This window comes from Lissotriton helveticus, chromosome 6 (genome assembly GCF_964261635.1).
Source record: "Lissotriton helveticus chromosome 6, aLisHel1.1, whole genome shotgun sequence".
Taxonomy (NCBI): domain Eukaryota; kingdom Metazoa; phylum Chordata; class Amphibia; order Caudata; family Salamandridae; genus Lissotriton; species Lissotriton helveticus.
In genome coordinates this window covers 74,307,704-74,324,147 of record NC_136067.1, presented here as the reverse complement: position 1 = coordinate 74,324,147, position 16,444 = coordinate 74,307,704, and positions in this window count along the sequence as shown.

Genomic DNA, 16,444 nt, shown 5'->3' with positions numbered 1-16,444 from the left:
CAACCTACACAGACAGTCTAACAAGGGTGCAGGACAGATGCACAAGCAGGCCTAGAACATATCAGCCACCAACGCCCTCCTAAGGATGAGTGGTGCATTTTGCCACACGGGTACCCCCGAATGCTGAGTGGGGCGGGCCCTAGACCGCAAGCCACCCGAGCCCTGACAGGGACTGTATTTTTCCAATTGGCTTATTTTTCCTCACAGGAAATTTTTGGCGGGAGACTGCTAAAATAAAACCATTTTGAAATTGGGATTATCCTGTATGAATTGGGTCTGTTGGCATACATGACTCAGTTTGAGGCTCACCCCAAAATTCCTGCACCCCACTTCCCCCCGAGAACACCAGTGTGAAAAAAATCACATGGCCTGGAGACCCCCATGTTGGCACCTTCTGCTATCGTCATTGTTCTCTCCATCCAGCAAGGTTCATTCTCACACCCCAGATGCAACCTATGCTAGCTTTGTCCACTGGACCTCAGCTGATTCCAACAAAGCTGCTCAGACCTTTCACCCTGGCTCAACTCCACTGCCACTTTTTTTCATCTACCACCAATTCCAGGAACATATGTACAGGTGGGTTGGATCCAAGCCATCTTGCTTGCCACTGATCATGAAGCCAGGTAGAAACAGACACCAAGCTCCATGTACACCAGCATCTTGGCCAAAAGTGGTCAATTATTAAACACAACTTTCCAGACTAATAGACTAATTTAACTGGTTAAGACTCCCTAACATTTTATAAAGTGAGCAGTATATCTAGCAGAGGGGTCTACTAGGAAAATATGCAAACTAAAATCACATTGTATATTTCAGAAACAGGTCAGACAATTATATCCTTTACTCTCATTTCCAAAGTCTGCACCCCACAAAAACCCATGGCTTGCATGTCGGACTCTGAATTCCTTTGTTAGCTAATTAAGCTATAATTAAGAAGGTGAAACTCTCATTAACATTGGTGGAAAAAGGATTAATTTAAATTAAAAATAATAGAAATTTCCCAGTGTCTCTTATTCCAGTTCATGCCTTCTACAGTGACCAAGAAATATTTAATAACCATCTCAAACCTATTTTGTTTTTGCGAGGAAAAGCTGCTCCAGAGTATTGTTGTATATCTGTAGCAATTGGGTATGTGAAGAGATTGATAGATCCTTTATTACCAGCAAACTTCTAGAGTGAGTATGATGGACTTACTCTTGTAATACTCCTGTCTTAATCTTGAATTCAAGTAGTAAACCAGGAGTCCTCATAAGTAAGCCAAAGCAAAATCAATATGAATCAAGCTGTCAAAGTTCTGTAAATAAAAGAGGCTTTTATGTTTCAACGGTGGTGGATTTAGCACGCATTTGAAGGGTCGTGACAAGCAGATTCCAATCCTGAAAATGACATGAGTACATCCCGGTTTGGGAAATACAATGTTTGGATAGTAATTTTCCAAAGGGATTTAGAAATATGAGGTGAAGGGGACCTTAACTTCAGGACAGATGCTCTATGGGGAACCTGTTAAGGCGTTTGTTGAACTGCAGAAGAAATATGATGAAGGCTTTCAAGGCTATGGATTTAAATGCTTCAAGGTGAGGAAATGAATAAAGGCAAACCTGCATGATTTTGGCTGTGTCAATGATAAATCCGGCTTGGTCAAAATATCTACAATGAAAATAGTGATTATGGGGCATATTAGCGAGAGGTTAATATGCTAATAAGCTAAAGCGGCGATAAGGGGCTTAATAATATGCGATATAGAATTCCAATAGAAGCCCAGGTTAGATGTGTAGGACATCTAACCTGGGCTTCTATTGGAATTCTATAGCGCATATTATCAAGCCCATTTTCGCCGCTTTAGCAGCAGTTTCCTGATGCTAAAACGGCGATAATTTTAACGAGCTTCTTGCTAACATGCACCCATGTTATTTACAGCACTGCGATTCTCCACTGAAGATATATTTGCCAAGTGCATTAATAACTGACAAAAAGTCTTTATCCTAAGGAAAAACAGTAATGCTCATGAGTTCGTAAACATATAGTTGTTGGAAACATCTTTTAATTCCAGTTATTCACTTCTTGTTTCAGTGGAATTACATCCAATACTATAACATTAAACTTGATTGATTCAGTCACAGCCAGATGATAGAAAAAATTGTCTGCAGTTCCTGATGCAGTATGTCCAGTATATGTCCCTTAAACCTATGTTTCCATTTCTGTCTTCAACGATAAGTAATATAAGATAGTATCTCACAGCAAAAGGAGAGTACTCCAGGGAAAAATACCGGCTGGACATACTACATCTGGAATTGCAGACAATTTTCTTACTCATTCTTTTTTTTTTTTTTTTATCCTCATTTGCCGTCTTGCCGCCCATAACTTCGTACTAATCCACCACTGGGCTGTTATTATCTCTTAGGCTGGGTTAGAGTAATGGGGCATAGACAACACATATTTTGGGTCTGGCCTTCCTCAAAACTATCCTTCTTAACCACCTGACCCAACATGTGTGTCCTCCACCATCTCTATTCATCGTCCTAGGATAGTCCATATACCAGCGAGATAAGCACGGGCTTAATCATTGGACTTTAACGTAAATATAACTTAACCAAAATTTAACAAAAAGGGTATCCAAAAACCTCTATTTCTTTTAGAGCGATCTAACATATCAAGCTTAGCCATGTACCTCATGGCTAAGATCCAGTCCAGTAAAATAGGACTAAGTGGTGAGACCCATAACTTACATATCTCTCGACGTGCTAACAATATAGCATAAAAAATAAGTCTAACATTGTTACTCAAAACTCTGTTTTGTAAATCATATCTCCCAGTAATAATTAATTCAGGGCTTACCTCAATGGATTGATTCAACGATTTGGAAAGAGAATTACTCACGTCAATCCAAAATTGCTTGATATTTGGACAAGATACAAACATGTGCAAGTCATCGACATTTGGAGCTTTACATTTTGGACATTCGACAATCCCTCCATCCTTAAATTTAGAAAGTCTGTACGGAGACCAGTATGCCCTGTGAATGGTAAATAAAAGATTTCGCCTTAGGTTTGCAGGTTTAACAATTCTATATAGCATGCTCATAGTTACTTGCCATTGATCTTCTGTCGCAATCCTTGGCAAGCTGTTCTTCCACAGGGTCTCTGGTAGGTCGAATGGTCCATCCTCAATTTCTAGTATTCGCCAATACCAGAAAGCTACTTCCTTCTTAAAATCCCTTGACTCCAACTTTAGCTCAAAATCATTTTCCGTTCCAATCTCTGATTCTAAATGATTTGCCCAGCTTTGGATCTGTAAGTATTTGTATTTTGAAAAAACTGGGCCCCATTTTTGCTGACAACAACTCCAAGAAATTAGATTGCCATCTTGAAACAAATCTTTCCACCTTTGCAAAGCAGGCTCCTTTATCAAGTTTAAAGCTAACGCATCTCTTGTCCAGGAAGGAGCTCCCGGAGATTCCCATATCGGAGCCATATAACTAAGATAAGGGATCTTAGATATTTTCCTGATTTTATACCATATCTCGGCCAAGTCCCTCAGAGTCTTGAGTTTCACTTTTTTTTAAAATTTGGGGTCTCCAAACTTGTATAAATAACCAAACTCATGATAACCTGATATCTTCAGCATTATCCCAAAAAGTCCGCCGATCTGAGAACTAAAAAGGGTACCCAACAGCATTCTGCAGTTTTTTAAACAAAAAGCCCATGCATATATTTGTATATCTGGAGCCGCCAATCCTCCTTTATTTACACTTCTCCTTATTTTCTTCCATGAGATTCGAGAGGCCTTTGACGCCCAAATAAATGATGTTATCATACTTTGAAATTTCGCCAACCATTCCTTTTTAAAACCCAACGGAATAGTCTCAAACAAAAAAGTAATTTTTGGTACTATCACCATCTTTACAAGGTTAGATCTCCCATATATTGACAGAGGTATATTCATCCAGCCTTTTAGCGTGCCACCAACCTCTTTTTTCACTCTATCAAAATTAGATTTAGCCAAATCCTCAATCTTCTGAGTTATCCTAACTCCAAGGTATCTCATTTCTGTTGTAGTTTTTACCCCTCTCGTATTAAGATTCCAAGTCATTATCTCGGTTTTATCTTGATTCAACTGGTATCCAGAAATCTTACCAAAGTCTTTTGTTGTATTTACTAAATTTTTCAAAGACCCAACTAAATTAGTAGAATAAACAATAATATCATCCGCATATAAGCCAAGTTTCTTTGACCAGTCCATCACAACAAAAGGGGGTATCTCTTCTGAGGCTCTAATTTTACATGCAAGAGACTCTATGTATATATTAAAAAGCAAAGGTGATAAGGGACATCCTTGTCGGGTGCCCCGCATTACTCTAATAGGAAGTGTAAGAGTTCCGTTTACAAGTACTCGCGATGTTGGTGCACAATACAAAGAAAAAATGGATTGCGTAAATTTATCTCCTAGGTTGAGATACTGCAGGAGAGTTTTTAAATATACAAAATTAACTCGGTCAAAAGCCTTGGCAGCATCTAATGCTATCACAGCCAAGGGATATTCATACTTAGAGGCTAAATCTATCATACCTATCAAGGAGTAGGTAAGTTCTTTTAAATACCTCATCTTAATAAAGCCTCTTTGATCTTCATGTATCAATTTATGGATGATTTTACTAAGCCTGTCAGCCAGCATTTTAGAGAAGAATTTATAATCACAATTTAACAGTGAGATCGGCCTGTACGCATCCATATTTTTTGGAGATTTCCCTGGTTTAAGTATTAAAACAATATTTGCCTCATTCCAAGAGCTTGGAATTGTCGCTTCCCCTCTAAAAATTTTATTATACAGATGACACAGAGTGGGGACCATCGTGTTTCCTAGGGCTTTGTACACTTCTGCGGGTATACCGTCTGGCCCAGGGGCTTTCGCTCTTTTACTATCCTTAATCACTTTCATCAGCTCTTCTTGGGTGATTTCCTTATTTAACTCAAGCATATCCTCATCTGCCAATGGTTTTATTAAAGGTAACCAAGTCTCAATCTCATCCTTATCTGGACAAAGGTCCTCTGTATAAACATTCGAAAAATATTCCTGAAATGCTTCTACAATCTGTTTATTTTCTGTTATAATTTGACCTGTGCCCGGTTTCTTAATCTCCTTAATTTGATTCCGTATGACATCTTTCTTGGCTTTCCACGCTAGTAACTTGCCACATCCCTCTCCATATGAAAAGTGTGCCAACTGACTAGCTTCCCATCTCTCTTTAACTCTTTGTGTAAGTGTTGCAGTAAGTTGAACCTTTAAATCTAAAAGTTTTTTCTCCCATGGGCCATCTAAAGTAGTAGCACCCTGGGGGATTCGATTGATTTCACACTCTCGAATCTCTTTTTCTAGATTTAAAACTTGACTGTAATACAATCTTCGTTTCTTTGCACCTTGAGCTCCCATTCTACCTCTCATGAACGCTTTGCACGCTTCCCATACTATATCTTCCTTAGCTGAGCCCACATTTACATCTAGGAAAACTTGTATCTCCTCTTTGAGAGTTTCTAGAACTTCTACATCAGCTAAAATTGTACGGTCTAGTCTCCAAACTGAGCTCATCTCTTCTACTTCCAAACTCAAGTTTAAACTTACAGCAGAATGATCTGATAGGTGTGCCCCTATGTGATCTACACCTCTAACTCGCTCTTTCAACCTATTGTCTATCAGAAAAAAATCTATCCGTGAGTTATGTTTGTATTTTTTATTATAGAAAGTAAACCCTAACTGTTGTGCTGCTTTAAGTCTCCAAATATCACAAAGCCCTAGCTGCACCATCACTGACTTAACTTTGGTGGTCATTTTACTATTCATTATTGCCCTAGCATTGCCAGCTCTATCCAGCTTGCCATCTAATACTGTATTGAAATCTCCTGCCATGATGACTTTACCTGAAAAATCCAATAGCTCCAATTCAATTTTTTTTCTAAAACTGTGGGATCATCTACATTCGGACCGTAATAACCAACAACTATCAGCACTTCACCCAACAGTCGTAGTTTACAAATCACCCATCTTCCTCCACTGTCCACTAAACTATTTTCAACTACTATGTTAGATCCTTTTCTAATCAAAATAGCCACTCCCTTTGTAACCAAGTCTTGAGATGAAAAAATAGCATTTGCAATCCATTTTTGAGTACTAAATATCTCTTTACTTTCCTTTTGTGTTAAATGTGTTTCTTGCAAAATAATAACCTGCGCTGGTGAATCTTCTAAATATTTCAAAATAAGTAATCTCCTTGATTTAACCCGGAGCCCGTTAACATTCCATGTAAGGAACCTTAGCTCCTTATTATTAACCCTGCTCATCATACTTATCATACTTGTTACATACTGCCCATTTTCTCCTTCTAGGTAAAGCACAGCAAGACCGCTCATGAGGAATATTTATTTTTATTTTTTCCCTTACCCCTCTCCCTCCCCTCCCCTTACTCTCAATTCCCTCCCTGGAAAACCCAACCATTACTCCCATGGCCTAGGCCAGTGGATGTCTCAGTGGTGATGTCTCTTTTTATTATTTTGCATAAACTGTGGTCGGTAATCTTACTCATTCTTGCCCTGAGGAAGTCAGTGGTAATGACCCAATGACAAAACACGTGTTTGCTACATTTATCCTCTGGCTGTGACTGTATTAACCAAGTGTAATGTTATACTATTGGATGTAATTCCACTGAAACAAGAAGTGAATAACTGGAATTAAAAGAAGAGGTTTCCAACAACTATATGTTCACAAACACATGAACATTACTGTTTTTGCTCAGGATTTGGGGCTTAACATTCCCACATTATTCAAATGCTCCTAAGGATAAAATAGAAATGGCCACCCCACATTTTGGAAATTGTGTGTACTAACAAGCCCCAAAATAATAAACAACAAAAAGTCTTTGGGCCAATTCACAGAACTAACTTAAGACAAAATCCTAAACTTACTAGCATTTTGGTATTCACAGAAGGCACTTACTCATTTTGGTATTCACAGAAGGCCCTTACTCATTTCGGTATTCACACAAGGTAGGAGTCCTAACTTTAGGACTCCTAAATGCCTTCTGTGAATACCGAAAGTCTTAAAGTTAGGATTTTTCTCAGTTAGGAGTCGTAAAGTTAGGAGTCCTAACTTCTGTGAATACCAAAATGAGTAAGTGCCTTCTGTATAAGGAGGTGGATGCTATATTGAGCTGTATCGCTGCTACCGACAGGGTAAAGAACAGAGAGTGGTTAGACTCCACACTCCACACTCCACACAATGCCAAAAAGGTAAAGATCACACTCAGAAAGTAGTTAATTGATCATCCAAACAAGATATGCATTTACATCTTTTATTCTAGTCTAAAAAAAACAAAGAAATATGTTTCTTAAACCATTCAGTGTCTATAAATAGTGCAGCCGTAAATATAGTCGAAAACGTATGCAGATAGGACCAGTAATTACGGGCTGTGACCAAATGTTGTTGAAGACTAAAATCACAGATAAAAATTCTTTGATCAGATGCTTATGCAAGCAGAAGACTTGTTTAGGAGAAAGATACAGCAGACACGTGTTTCATCCAAGTGACTTTTTCAAGGCTGTAAAATATATAAACAAGCATTTACAATGCAATGGTCTCGGCAATATTATAGGTAGAGCTATTGGCATTGCTTATTATTTTTTTATTTTATTTTTTATCCCTAAGTAAATGTTATTGACATTTCTATTGTTAATAGCTTAAGTGTTTGCATATGTGTTACATATTGCATTAGATATATTGCATTAGCAGAGAGAGAGTGAGGTAGCGAGAAAGAGAGGTATTGAAATAGAGAGTGAGTGATGTAGTGAGAGAGGGAGGTAGATAGAGAGTGAGGTAGTGATGGAGAGTGATGTTGTGAGGTAGTGGGATAGTGAAAGATTGATGTATTGAAAGAGAGAGTGAAGTAGTGAGTGTTAGTGATGTTGTGAGGTATTAAGATAGAAACAGAGTGATGTAGTGAGATAGTGAGGTAGTGAAAGAGAGTGTAAGTGACTTAGTGTATTTGAGAGTGAGGTAGTGAGATAGAGTGAATTAGTAATTTAGAAAGAGAGAGTGAAGTTGTGAGGTAGTGAGAGAGTGATGTAGTTATTTTTTTAGAGTGTGTGGTGATATAGTGAGGTAGTGAGAGTGAGATAGAAACGGATAGAGTGATGTAGTGATAGAGAGGTAGTGAGATGGAGAGAGAGTGAATTTTGAGTAGTGTGTTACAGTGAGAGATAGTTACTGTTGTAGTGATATTGTGTTGCTGTGAGAAAGAGAGAGTTGAGTAGTGAGTTAGAGAGTTAGTGAGAGAGTGTAGTATAGTGAGTGATAGTGAGGTAGTGAGAGATAGTGAGGTAGTGAGAGATAGAGATGTAGTGAGAGTATTAGTGAGAGAGTTAGGGAGAGAGTGACGTAGTATTCATACATAAAACACATTAGGCCATAAATCACTTTGTAGCATGGAAACCACATTAGACCACATCACTTAAATCACTGCGCCACTAGGCGCTTGTCATAAAGATGCATATAAAGCAAAAGATCACCATTACATGAATTATTGTGCCGTAGGGATGTTTGTCATAACCTCATATGCATCATGATCACTTTGCCACCATTAGTGCAGTAAATCATTTACTTAGAAGTCCTGCAAGTCCTGAAAACATTATGGCAACATTATAAGAAACAACACCTTCCTTGTGCTGCTCATGTCACCCCAACATACATTATGGCATGAGTTAGTAGGTAAGGGGGATACCACATAGATTCCCCCCACAAGATCACCATGGGATACAGGAATGGCAATTGTAGCCCGTAGGCCACAGGGTACGGTATTTCAGCATATATCCGTAGGCCACAGATCTCTGTGCACCTACTACCAGTTCTATGGTTCTCCCGTTTTCCTGGGCGGCTGGGCCATCTGCCCAGCCACTACGGATAATGCGGTACAAGTCACTGCAGCGACCTGGTTACAGGTGCCTCACTTCCATGAGCCACGCAGCTGGGACCTCCCTTGAGGTCTCCTGTGGGTATATATGGCTTCCCTACAGCTGCCCGCGAGACTGCGGTGCAGCGGGAGCAAAGACAAGAGTCCCTACCCCATGTGCGGGCCATTCGCTGATCCTGAGCCCTCGCAGGACTCGGGTCTCACCTTGATGCTGGCGATCTCCTGTCCCGCTTCCAGCAGATGACCTTGATGCTGCAGGTCGGGGAGAACGGGCCCGGCGTTCCTCGCTGGCCCGGCCTGCACCAGGGTAAAAGTTGGAACTCCTCCGAGTCACAGTCCTGCCTGAAAAAGGAACGAGGGCGGGACCACTTAGGGGAATCTTTGACTTGCGGCCGGCAGCCAACCCTCCAGGTCGGCTGGTGGGTCTCCTCGAGGGGGGTTATACAGGGTAGTCTACGCCTCTCATCTGGAAGCATCTTTTTGTTCAGCGTTCATATCCCGCTGCGGTGAACGGACGGGGAGAGCACTTTTCCCTCAGCCAACTCTCCCCTCCACTGCCCACAACACAGGGAGCCCTGCAGCGCTCCGAATTCACTGGAAGCAGGCTCACTCAGCTCTTAGGGATGGTGACGGGATGGTGACGCTAACAAATCGGACGGGACAAACAGGACACATCGGACGGGACAAACAGCTAACAGAACACAGGGAAACACAGAAAGCAAACACAAAAAAAGAGAGAATGTAAGCAAAAAGAATATGGCTTACCTGCCGGTCCTTGCATCACGGAGAAAGCGAGACGATCCTCATGGGAAGACAAAAAAATAATGGCGGACACAACGTTCCAAATTTTTCGGATTGGGGGCGTGTTCGGTGTTCTCAGAATGAGCGTGGCCTAAAAGTGAAAATAAGAACACCGAACACACCTCCAAATCCGAAAAGGCCGGAGCCTATTCGGAGAGACAGCTCTCTCCTCCAATGGCTGGTCTCCGTTTAGGAAGCCAGCCAATGGGAGAGAGGCAAAAACAGAGGCGGGACAAATAGTCCACACTAAGAAACATTAAATCTTGGTACTTCCGGTTCTGCCTTCGGCAGACCGGATATTACCTCGACCTAAAAAACACAAAAGGTGATGGAAGAAATGCTTGCAATTTGTCTAACCTCTAGCAGTCATCCGGGGTAGCATCCAAACTCATCATTTGTTTGCTCACAATGCCTCCTCAGTTAGGACCCTGCCATATGCATATCAGCTTGACCCAGCTCTTCATGGAAACAGTGCAGCGAGAAGTACCAAGCGAGGTTCTCACCAAACTGGAACACAAACAACCTTGGACCGGTTTCACCCAGATTAGGGCTCATCAGTCACATATAGCTTGCTTCCAGTAGCACAGAGAGCACGGAACTCACATATTGACCTACAGTTGCCACCTAGGGCAGTACATAAAACACACAAAAGGTGATTGAAGGAATGCTTGCAATTTGTCTAACCACTGGCAATATGACTGGGTCCCAACTGAGGTGACATGGTGAACAAAAGAACAATGGGCTGGGATGCTACCGTGAGTGATTTCTAGTTGTTAGATAAATTGCAAGCATTCCTCTCATCACCTTATGTGTGTTTCACGTACCCCCCTACATAGCAAGGCTATTCTGAGAGGTGGGACCTGCGCTTACCGTGTCACTTGAACCAAGCTATACCTGGCTGATGAGACTTTATAAGGGCTACAACCAGCTCTAGCTTGCTTGTATTCCGGTTTGGTGAGGACCTACACTGTTCCCAAGAGGAGCAGGGTCAAGACTGATTTGCATACGTCTGGGTCCAAACTGGGGTGGCGTGGTGAGCAATGAGCAAAAGAACGATTGTTTGGGATGCTACCTTGAATGGTTGCCAGGAGTTAGACAAATAGCAAGCATTCCTCCCATCACCTTTTGTTTGTTTCATGTAAAATATATATGCATGAGTCATGGCTGACACAAACTAGTCGCCATAAAGCAGACGGTGGCAAGAAGTGCACAGTAGATAAAGTAATAAATAGCCCAGTGTTGTCCATAACAAAAGAGGCATGCTCAGAGTGCATATGGGAATGAACAGTAAGATAAAATGGAATACCACAGAATTAGATTCGAAAAAACCTATTGCTCCAGAAAATGGTGGTGCCGTGAGTAGAAAAACTGAAAGATATGAACTTGACAATCTCATCCAGTAGTGAAAGAAAGCAACAAACAAAATATCTACAGGTGTAGCTACCTTTGAACCACTGTTGAATGAGTAAGAAAGAACAATTTGTATGGAATAAAACGTTCCCAAAAAAAAGAAGTTTTTTTACATTGCAAAAATATTGGAGATAAAACAAAAGTATCCATGTTTGGACAGTAAAATAATACAAAGTAGTGTATTAAATGTCATGGGAATGGTACTCACTGCAATTAGATAAATAGCATTAGGTAGTAAAGAAGTTTACAGACAATATATTTTGTTGCAAATAGTCACAAGAAGGAAGGGGTGGGCTTGAAGTAACAAAGTCTTGTCCTAAGTAATGAAAGATTATTATTTGACAAGCATGTTAAAGACACTGAATTATAAGAAGTAAGGCACTGCTAAGAAATGACAAGAACACCTCCCGCCCGAGCAAACAGTAAGTATATACAGCAGACGTATGCTGGCATGTGGTGCTATATAATGGGTGACCAAATTGGCCTATGACTCATGTGTATATATTTCACAGCCTTAAAAAAGTAGCTTGGACGAAGAAGCCTTCTATTTACATAAACATTTAATCAACGAATCGTTAACTGAGCTTTATAAAGCCTTCTACAACTTGTGGTCACAGCACGTCATTACAATGTAGACAACTACCTTCAATTTAACACACACATCAAGTCTTCTATCTGAATGATTCTCAATATACATAGTTCATCAGCAGTAACATACTGAATACACATTAGTATTGTGCTTCCACTTCTAAGAACATACATTCTCTTCCCCACCACTGGCCATACCTTATCCCATACATGTTGCAAATAATATAAACAGAGTCTGTACAAGTTATGGATTCACAAGTTCCTCTCGTGAACAAGTGCAATAGAGTTTGTGGTACTAGCAAAGATGACTCCAGTACAATATAGTTTGTAGTCCTAGCAAAGATAACTTCAGTACAATAGTGTTTGTAATCCTATCAAGGATGATTCCAGAAATAAAATGCAAATTAAAGTGTAAGTCCTTGATGTTAAGTGCTATTCAGAATACTTCCCTCAAATCAATAAGTCCTTTGTAAGTTCAGATGATAGTGCAATGAGTTCCATTCTCCTGGCATCAAGGTTCTGGCTGCAGCAAATACTTATCACAATTGCCTAGCAAGGAACTCTCTGATACACGAGGAACTTACAAAGGAACTCTCTGATGGATCTGTGATTTCTGGCAACATTTACAAGTCTCATGAGCGCTCTTTAGCAGTCTGGGAAATGTAGTTTATTCCCTCACATTTTTTACATAGTGCCAGCATTGCAGCTGCAATGTCTCATAGCAAGTGATACCCACAGTCTGCATGTACCACTGGCCTCTTCTGAAGTAAAAGACTAGAGCACCTTTAAAATTCAGATTGAAGTTCAAGGGATAGGCATTTCTGTGCCTGCCCAGCACACACATATAAGTCTGGGCAATGGATCTTGACAGTGCCCCACCTATCGAAGAACTGAAGTCTGAAAGTCCCAGCTCAGGGATATCCGGAGGCTTCTGTAGACTTCTAATACTAATAGTGGAGTATGCAGATTAGAGGGCACCTTCCATGATCACTCTTCTGGGTTGTTCTTCTTCCACTTTATTAAATATTGCAATTGTTTTCTTACAATTCAGGCATCTAACATGTTATGCATTTCATATTTATTTCCAGCCTTCAGCTAAATTGACTGTTTTGAAGTATTGAAGCTTCCGCCGAGGGGTGGCAATATGGCGCAACTCCTCAATAAGGAAGAATTAAAATCAATAATTCAATTTGACACGATAAAAAATGGATTGAACAGAATGGAGGATTGGACTACTTTACTGTGATAATTGGCTCAAAAATATACCAGTTATTTTTTCCCCCTTGCAGGTGGCCTGCTATTTGTGACACTATGTAAACCTCCTGTTTAACTTTAGTCTTTTGTTGAGTCATGGATGCATGTCATCCTAGTAAATACAACATGGGAATAACTGAATGTTTCTAAACATATTACTGCTTATTTTATACCCACATGTCATTTTGGTTTTGCAACATTACCGTGCAACCTCATGGGCAGATCTATTTAATTTACTATTCGTTTTCCTTGCATGAAAAATGTCACCCCTTTCATCGCAATTGCCAGGATCGATCACTAGTAGAGGTTTCACTGTTCGCATTGAGACACAATAAGAATATTCAAAATAACCCATTTTAAGATGGCCGCCACTGTTACTAACTTTGCACATTATTGCATGTAAGCGTTTCACCAATTCAAAATGTCCGACACCCTTTGATGCCTTGCTTGTCCGGTATTGATTTTTATGACTAAGTTTCAACAAGTACGCCGGGATCCAAGCACACAGGTTCCTGCCATCGTGCCTTGGATCATTTTCTGCTCGCGTATACAGATGACTCCTTCGAGGTAAGTGTAACTACTCGCCTCACCCCCAATTTTTATTCCTGTGTACGGCCGAATTACTGAATAAGGGTATTTTCTTTTATAGCATCTAAACGGCTTCACTTCCGCCATTCTGCGGTGCCGTTTTAACCCGTTTGGCCATTTGGATCACCCTTCCGCCAAGTACCAATTTACCTCCGTTTTTTGAAACCCTGTGAGGTCCCATCAACATTAAGGAACAGGTAATTCGTGGGTAACAAATAACCTACGGTTACATTTTTTTCTATTTTTCACGATTAGAATTACCGAACTCTTTTCATTTATAATAGATGATCCCAAGATCTGCGGTGTTCCCGCGGGCATAGACCCGCCAATAAAATTTCCTTCGCCGCAACGTCGGTAAGGCTTAATTATTTTGCCAATTCAATTTTTGGTTACTTTCACTCTGTCAAGCTCCCGCCCTTACTAGGCACCATCCTCTCTTACTATAATATTGCACTCTTTTCACTTGGTTCCTTCGAATGCGGTGATTAGCTGCACACGTACCTAGAATCAAACCATGTCACTGACGATGCACTCGGACACGTTTGAATCGTGATATTCAACTTGGTTGATTAAATTACAGCTAATAAGAGAAAAAATGCTAGAGGTGGCCTTGCATAATTGTGGAAAATGTCAACTTAAAGTCGTCTATGATCACAGTCACCTTATTATTATGGTATAGGTCGCGCATATGGATATGTAAATAACCTTAACCGCCTTATGTAAATACTTTTGTTAAGTCTTTTTGACCCCTCTCTCCTGTTCTTTTATCCTTTCATTTTGACAGGCGTCAACTTGTTTAACCAGGCAATTGTTATTCAAATTAGTCCTGATGATGATCCCACTCACCCAGGAGCGAGGGATCGAAACATCGACTGTTTTTCAAACAATACCACATATTAACCATTGAATGAAATTGATGTGGGTTATTGTCTTATAGAGCTTGTGGTACTATATCTTATAGGCAAGCCTATATTTGCTCCAAAGTGTTTGCCTGATTACTTTAAAATCGTACTTTTTACACTAATCTTGTGTCTTTTCCTCCTACCTTCTTCCTTTGTGTGGTACACGATTGTGCCCTTGTATTATTGTGTGTTTATATATTTTTTGTATTTATTTTTATTAAACCAATTGAATTAAAATCCTTTGTCCGGCTGCACACTGGTAAAACGTATATAGTACTTATTGTGGTCTATATAATATTATTCGTCTGTTGAAAATTTTCAAATGAGCATAGGACCCTTGTCTTTTGTAATAATTTCAGCTAAATTGAAGCAGAATTTGAAGCGGCATGTGTCTTTGCAAAACAAAGTGTTGCTACAGAATGAATGTTCATAGATTGTGGTAATTTTAACCACATTTAAAAAAAAATTACAATTTGTTAGAGGTAAATGGACCAACAAATTTGGAACACAACTTCTTAGATGATAACTTGGATCACAACTTAGAAGCTTTTTACAGATGTACACTCTTTGTGATTAACGGGACTTTTTCATCTACTATAGACGTAGGCAATATAAATTTCTTCTAGTCTGCTTAGAATTTATAGGTAGTCTTGGCTTTCTATAAAGACCTTTGCGCAGACATTTGAATTCTCTAAAGTTCAGTTCAATATTATTTTACTGAAGGAACTGATGCAGATGAATCTAGATCTAGTGGCAATTCTTTAGGTTGCAATAACCTTCACTCAATCTATTTGTCCATCTATTTGAGGACTATAACCAGTAGAAAGACAAACTTTCATATCCTACTCTTTACTTAGTGCAGACCAGAATTTTGAGTTGAATTGAGAACCTATATCTGTTATCAAAACGTGGCACAACACATAATCGAATGTGCAAATATTTGTGCTAATTCATTAGTAGAGGGCTTCTCAGGCACTACAACAAAATGTCCGATCTTAGTCAAAAGATCAACACGCCCTAGAATGACAGTACAATTGTTACTCTTGGGTAATTCTGTAATAAAGCCCATAGATTTCCTCTGTATGGGTTTGATGTATCGGTCTTAAAAGGCCACTAGGTTTAATGTATGAACTCTTAATTTGAGCACATAGAGCACAGGTCTGCACATGCTACTTAATATCTGTTGATAATCTTGGCAAAAAATATATATCTTTTAACTGCAGCTACTGTTTGAGTTACTCCTAGATGCCCAGCCGCCTTAAAGCAATAAAGCCAAGTCATAGCTTGTTCTTTTAGTTTTGCTATAGGAAAATACAAATCTTTTATTTCTTACACCTGTTTTCCCTCAGTTATGCTTATATATCAACAGACTGAAATTCTTTAAGTACTTTGATTAGAAAGGCTTGATCAAGGCTATAAAATGACTGCTCTGAGTTTCAGCTAGCAAAATCAATTGAGGTTCATTAACGGTATGATTCTCACTTTCTCATGTTCTCAGTTTTCACTTGAGTCTGTCTAGACACGACATTTTCCTTATGGTTCTGGGGACCAGGGGCCTCATTTACTTATTTCAGGCGTAGGGCAGCACCGCAAACCTTCCTGCTGCGCTGCCCTATGTCAAAAGAAAAGGAGAGCAATGTGCCGTATCTATGAGATACATTGCATTCCTTTCCTTTTTTACTGCGCTGGGGCACAAAAGGTTGCCTTGTGCCAAAACATGGCAGCCTTGCACCATGGTGCAAGGGTGATTGCATTGAAATCAGGTTGTATTTTTGCAGCAAGGGACACCTTACTTCACAAAAACAACAGTTACGCCACCCCTGGGGAGGCGTAGGCTTTTGACGCATTCCTAGGTTTACACCATGTTGTGAATCTGGGAATGTGTTAAATGCCATGGGTGTTACGAGAGAGCACCTACCGTACGCCCATGACACGCCTCCCTTTCGCT